Genomic DNA, 7,726 nt, shown 5'->3' on the forward strand with positions numbered 1-7,726 from the left:
TGCATCCTTTATACTTCAATATGATTTCCTTGTTCATCGATTTCCATTCGCCTGAGATGTATTGTTTATTGCCTGGATAAAAACATTAATTTCAAGGATCCCCAGTTTCACACACATTATGCTACGGACCCCCCCCCCCCCCCCCCCCCCCCCGATTTAATGGCATTTCTATCTCTGGTACCCCAGTTTATATTGTAAAACCACTGTTAATTTAACTCTGAGAGTGTACAACATTTGTACACTCTATACAGACCCATAAGGGTCCATTTGGTTTCTATCTCTAATTGAGCTAGGTACCCCCTGGAACTCCCTCAAGTACCCCCAGGGGTCCCCGGACCCCACTTTGGGAATATTTTGTTATCGTTGGATAAGCTTTTGTCCACAATTCCATGCTGTATTGATGTGGTAGGCTACCATAGCAGAGAAAACAGGCAAATGTTGATCAAAATAACAATTTGTCAGTAGTACATACTACATACATTCTAATTGTGTAGACTGCAGGTCTACACAATTAAGAGTGTAATAATTTAACCCTTGGGACGCTTACGGAAGTTTAACTCTAAAGAGTTAAAGATCTATCAGGGTCCATTTGGTTACCAACTCCATCATTTAGCTGGTTGAGAACCACTGCAGCAGAGGATGCCCTGCATACTCACGTTGTACCAGTAGATGGCAGTGATTGCTCACGCACAGGACTTGTTTCCATTGTGGTTCAGTACTCAAAACAATCCACACCCAGCCAACAGACAGAACAACAGTGCAACCAGGAGAAAAATAAGTATACTAGGGCATGCCATTTGTTTAACCCCATATGATTCCAGTGTTTGAATTGTTGCAGTTGTATGTAAGCTCTTGGAATTTGACTGTATACAGCTGATATAGTTCATTGAAAGAGCCATCCGGCCTTCAGACTGACTGGTGCATAGCCTAGTGCCAAATGTACCACAGTCCCTAATGCCTAATGTACAAGGGCAGGCAGGCTGTCTATGGATGGTTGTGGACCATCCAGATCTCTCATAGGCCATCTGGGAAAGCTGTGATGTGACAATAAAGAAAAACCGAAGCTGCATTTAGTTTTTATGCACCACATATCTGGAACAAACTCCCAGAAAACGGCAGGTCTGCTGCCACTGTTATTTCTTTTCAAACAGAACTAAAGACCTTTCAGTTTGCCAATGCCTTTGATTGAGTTAGTTCTCTTTTTCTTTCTCTTCTGTAGTGTAATTGTCTCCTCCTGGCTGAGACTGTTATGCACCATATCCGTCCGCCCATGTGTCTGTGTGTCCGTCCGTCTGTCCGCACATGTGTTTGTGTGTCTGTCCATCTGTGAACAGCTAATCTCCGGCACCCTTCTTGCCCTGATGAAGACCTGTTAGGTCGAAACATGTTGGCAGTTGCCTTTTTAATTTAATAAAGGCGTTCCTCATTGTTTAACTTCTCTTTTTATCCATAATCTCCGGCACCGTTGGCACAATTGATGTGAAACTGTGCACACACTGACACACTCCCTGGGTGCCAGAGAAGAACCTGTCTCTCTATATATATTCATATAGGCCTGTTATAAAACGTTTATATAACTTTTATATATTTTTTTATATATATAAACATACAGAGCAGTGAGCACACAATCACTTGGTCAGTTAATCAGTCAGTCAGTTTCTCTCTCTCTACAACCACGGACATGCACACACACACACACACACACACACACACAATTTAACGCTGTCCTTGGATGAACTTGTCATTAATGTGCTATGACTAAAATGAGACACACCCCACTTGCATCTTTCACATTTCCATCTGTCAACTTTTACATTTGTCCATGAAGTGATGATGATTTGTTTAGGTTAATGGATGAACCAAGTGCTACAGGGTTACTGTTTAGCCCCCAAACACACACACGCACACATACACAGTACACACACACACACACACACACACACACACACACACACAGATCTCAAATACACACCGCAATGGGTGGTGCAGTGGTTAATGTCTAACATTTTATAGGAAGTATGTTGAAATGTCTTCCTCCATTCATAGAACTCTTCTCTGTTGTATTTCAACCTGAATAACTAACAGTGTAATCATCATACCAGCCCTGTTACAGTATGGCCCACTGTCCCACTGACGTAACATTCTGATATTGTACTTGGACCCCTGGCCTGTGCTGCATGTTGCATTCCCACAAAACGGAGAGCAAGAGTGCGAGAAATATAAGCTACAAATACGTCAAAAGTCTACTATAATATTATTTGTTTATACATCTTGCCATAATTATTTTATCTGACGCTGAAGTTATGTTGTAACTTATGTTACCAAATGTTATTGTGGATTTGGATCAGTTGTTTGTCAATGAAGAAAATACTTAAAATGTCAGGAATGGACCAGGAGGCAGTCTTGCAGGTGAAAGGTTTATTTAAAACAATTAAAACAGCATATATAATCTCTTCTCAGATGAGTAAGACTGGGGCCGAGGCTATAGATAATAGAGACGTATTTGTTCTTCACTTCTGTTATTATGAGTAGCCTCAAAGTCACAAATGCTACAACAACTAAACATTTGTTCAAAGATTGTTGGACAACCACTTCAGAGACTATATCCACGTATGATAACAGCATCCTAAGGTTAGCAAGGAATATCACCTCTAATACTAGCCATGTTTTGTATGGAGAGTATAGGTTGCTGCCTTCAGGAAGGAGATATGGTGTTCCAGCATACAATGAGGTTAGACTGAAGAACTCTTTTGTCCATCAGTCGACTTTGAGGCTTATCAGGTTTTTGGCCGGGACTAGACTGAGCTGTGGACATTTCTTTGTGCCCTTGTGTCTCTAATAGAGGTCTCTACAGTATATATGTAACTGTATTTTTATTTCTGTTTTTGTGTTACAGTATGTCAAATGTGTGTGTTGCATACAAGGCCGCTGGGCCGCAAGACAAATTGCAGTGCGAACTGACAATAAAGTACTATAATATCATATCTTGTCAGCCTCTCCCCAATATATATGGCAGCACTCACTCAACTGAACCATCCCTTTTATATAGTCTACACTACACTACAGACTCCAATCATGGATAAGTAATCAACCAACCCCAATGTACTAGCAATCCACCCCAGATGCTCCCCATAATGTAATCAGCTCACAGCAGAAAACTTCCCTTTGCTGTGTAAATGATGCATTTATATAGTGCTGTGCTTTTATCCAAAGCGCTTTACATAGATTGTGCATTACGTTCACCCATTCATACACCGATGGCGGCGGAAACCATGCAAGGCACCAACCTACACATTAGGAGCAATGTGTAGGTTCAGCGTCTTGCTCAAGGACGACACTTCGACACTTAACTCTGGGGGAGCCCGGGATCGAACTGGGAACCTCATGGTTCACATTTACCGGCCACTCAACAGCTGGCTGAACCACTCCCGTGATTTGTTGTAGCCTACTAAGTTTGATATGTTGCAAGTACATTTCCATGGCAGGTCAGATGGTGCATCTGAACTAGAGTTTAAAAGTGGAGACACTACTATTTACCACTACTATTTACCATATACATAGAGTCAAGGTCTTCATCGGGAGCTCTGTTATTATTATTTTATAGTCATCATAATATTATTTCACAGATATAATAGAGGGAGGCAGATGTGAATCCAGACTGTTGATGCAGATGACAAAGACAAATAAGGACAATATCCCCCCCTGGGGGCCACAGGCTGATATTGCGCAGGGATCAGACAGAAACCCCACTGCACCCCCATTTCTCTCTGTTACTCATGGGGGTGTCTGACAGACTGTCAACCATAGACTGTAGAAATAAAATGTGTCAGCCAGTGCATGACGCTGTTGACAGTGCTTTACTGTGTCAAAAGCACAGGAGAAATCAACAAAAACAGCATGAACATCCATTTTGGGGTTGCTATTGAGTACTTCCTGCCAGCATTTCAGGATCTGGATGAGAGCAGTGACAGTTGATCTGTTCTGCCATAAAACCATGGTGTGATGATGGGGCACTTTTTGAAAATGTGTCCTCCAGAAGACACTTCCTCCCTTAGAATCCCTTCATACATTTTGCCAACACAGCTGACTAAAGATATTTGATGGTAGGCTGGTCAGCTGGAAAGCCACGTCTTTGCTTTTTGGGGCAGCAGCTAGCTTGACCAAAGCTACTTTCCATATTGTGTTGTCACTGTCACAAGACTACCCGGCAGCAAAGAGTAAAAAAGCAGTGAACAATCAAACTCTGGACTTTTGACGCAGCTGCTTTTTGATTTCTCCTTTCTGTGTTTTAAAGGAGGTAGATTGTGGCTGGAGGGGCAGAGAGAAGGGTAGAGGGAGAGGGGAGGGGTGGGGGGGTGGACAGCCATTCATCCTGAGCAGAGGGAAGTGGTCCAAATCTGCCCCTGACATTCTTCAGAGCTCAAAGAAGCCCAGGGACACACAGTGGCACAGAACTGGCACCGAGCTGGCACAGAGCTGGCACAGACTGCCTTGCCGTTGCCAGGGACAGCCACTCTCCTGAAGTCGTTGCTGGGGCCCACATGGTAAAACCCTTAGTGTTATTTAAACACTCCAATGCGTAGAAATGGACCCAAAAGGGTTACATTTATACACGCTCAGAGTTGAACTCAGGACTTATTATGTGCACTACTGTTTTGTGTCCAGTCCTCACCTCACTTCCTGGTTTGGAGGCTCATTAACTGTCAGAGCACCCCTTACATGTCTAACCAGAGCCCACCTCTCTGCTCCAATCAGCCGTGGTGGAACAAGTAAGGCTAATCAAAAAGTATCAATACTGCAATATAGAAATACTCTGGAATAGTGGAATTCAAAATGTACTTGAGTAAAAGTAGCCTACACAAGTATAGTGTCAACATATGCTTTAAGTACAATAGTAAAAGTACTCATTCTGCAGAATGTCCCATTTCAAAAACATCCTCGAAAATAGCAGATCTACAAGCTCGCAATGTGTCGCGAATCGCGATGCGAGGTATGTAGATCGGCTACTTTCAAATGACCAAAATGTATATTGGGCTGATGTGGTTAATGTACGTTTTGTAATAATAATCCAAATGTACAAAGTAACTAGTAACCAAAGCTTTCAAATAAATGTAGCAGAGTAAAAGTGCAATATTTGCCTCTGCAATTAAATGTAGTGGAAATTGGAAATTCAAGTAAAGTACAAATAGGCCTACTTCAAAATTGTACTTATACAGTATAGCCTACTTTACTTTCCACCACTGCCACTCAGTTACCTATTTGCGTCACTTGCAGTCAATGGCAACTGCCCAGCACTGTGGCCCGGGCCGCAGTGAGACTCAGAGGAAGGATTATTCATATCTGAAGTAGTTACACGGGCCAGTTGATAAATTGGCTAAGGCCAGACTTTTCCATGTCCTGCCTTTGTGTCCAGAGCAGAGAGCTTACAGTATAACCTCAAAGGCATGACCTCAAACTTAGCGCCATACTGTACAGACAGACATACAGTCAGACTGCGCATATTTCAGAAATCAAATTTAAATAGAAATGGAAAACTTATGGAATTGTGTTGAAGTGAAAATGCACATCTTTCCATGTGGCCCATTGTAGAGTAACTCACACCTGAAACATATCCCATACTGTACTGTCTATATTTTACTGTTAACTGTGAGTGTAGAAGGAATTGACCCGTGCATGCGTGCGTGCATGCGTGCATGCATGCGTGTGTATGTGGGGGGGACTGAGAGGGGGGTGGATAATAGACAGTTAACCTTAATTAAACCACCTTTGTTGACCAGAGTTCACCTACAGTATGGCCTGCAGGCCCAGAATCAGATCGCTATAAGGGTTCATGTGGTTAAATGCCTTTTAAAAGGAATGCTTCTTATTCGCTCATATGATGATACTCGCATCAGCAGGATGAGGTGCAGCATCATGTGTACTGAATTTTACTATGAATCCTCTTAAGGCATGAATCTGCTTAAGGAGAACCTGTGAGTGTGCCTGCATCCCTACATGGCTGTGGTTGACGTGTGGGGGACCGGCAATCAGCTGGATGGGATACGTTGGAACAGGACTACTTTGTTGGCTCTCCCTTTAATATTATAACCAATGTTTGATTTGTTTATTTGGGTGGGGTTTTGATACACCCCTTCTGGTGGTCATCCATTTCCATGGCCCGTGGTGGATATGTTTCACCCCTGACCTCTGGGTCAGACTGGCTCGTGGTGGATATATTTATTGCACAAGTTATATGCATTAAGTTAAATGCAAAACGACGCCCAAAAAGAGAATGGGTTTACATGTGAAAGATAACCGTTCTCTCTTTATTTGTGTGTGTGCCGCTAGCTAGCTACTTTTTGTCTGGTATATATATATTAGCTCCTTCAGGATGGCACATCCATACATGCGGTTTCAAGATGGTTTGCTGTATCTCCCAGCTGCCCAGCACAGTCTCAAGAGCATGGAGGGGATACCAGCAGACCGTCCATTATTAATTACACAAGGAGAGCTGCATGGACAGGGTTGTAGAGCAGGACGCGTAATCTGCTTCTTTGTGCAAAGAGGAACAGCCAGAGCCATATACAAAATGCCCTACTGGTGTGCATGATTCTGTCCAAACTCCATGAGGGTGGCACATGAGTGCACATAGTGGGACTCACAGTCACAGCCCAGCAGCGTGCAGCTCGATTGGCATTCACCAGAGAACCGCAGAATTGGCAGGTTCACCACTGGTGCCCTGTTCTCTTCACAGATGAGAGGAGGTTCACCACTGGTGACCAGTTCTCTTCACAGATGAGAGGAGGTTCACACTGGGCACATGTGACAGGCATGACAGAGTCTGGAGACACATGGTGAACCATGGACATGATGCACATTGATTAGCCTATATGGAGCAGTAGGGACCTGTTGTTGGAAGCAGCTCTGACATCACAGTGTTGACATCCTGTGTTGATGTCTCAGTGCTGTGCTGACATCACAGCTGACTGCCATAGACTTGCCGAACTACCACACAATTACCTGCATGGGCAATGCTGGTTATCGACATAATGACAGCCATGCACAGTGACACTGTGATATAGAGACTAGAGGGTATGCGCGTAACATCATCATCATACCCGGAAGTTATGCGGGAATGCCTATACTGAGTACTTTCTGGCCTTGACAGCCCATACATTCAACTCACTTTGCACCTCACTTTGCCACTCACTTTATACAGCGCATATACCCTCTATAGTACTGTTGTACTCATGTCAAGTGGCGTCATAGTACTGATACCATAGACTGGCCTCCAAGAAATCTGGCAAGCTGCGTGTGTTACGATTACGAAGAAAAGTGACACATTGTCAGAGAGAGAGAGAGATAGGTATAGTATAAATGAGTGATAGTGTTGCATCAATGTACTGGAATTAATCCTCAACTTGACATTCGTATCTGTTAAACGTGCGTGCGTATGTGCATGCGTGCATGAGAGAGAGAGAGAGAGAGAGAGAGAGAGAGAGAGAGAGAGAGAGAGAGAGAGTATTTTTGTGGATACAACACGAGACGGAGGTCAGGTCCTCAGATAGCCTCAGGACAAATACAGCCCACAGATGCTCAAACACACCCTCTCTGTCCTACAGCCTCATGCCACTGTCTTCACACAGTGAAAGTGCAGTGATTTACAATAGATCGCAGCAATCTATTGTAAATCACTGCACTTTCACTGTGTGAAGACAGTGGCATGAGCGTCATTGGAATTATTACG

This window comes from Protomyctophum bolini (assembly GCF_963924005.1).
Source record: "Protomyctophum bolini genome assembly, chromosome: 2".
Taxonomy (NCBI): Eukaryota; Metazoa; Chordata; class Actinopteri; order Myctophiformes; family Myctophidae; genus Protomyctophum; species Protomyctophum bolini.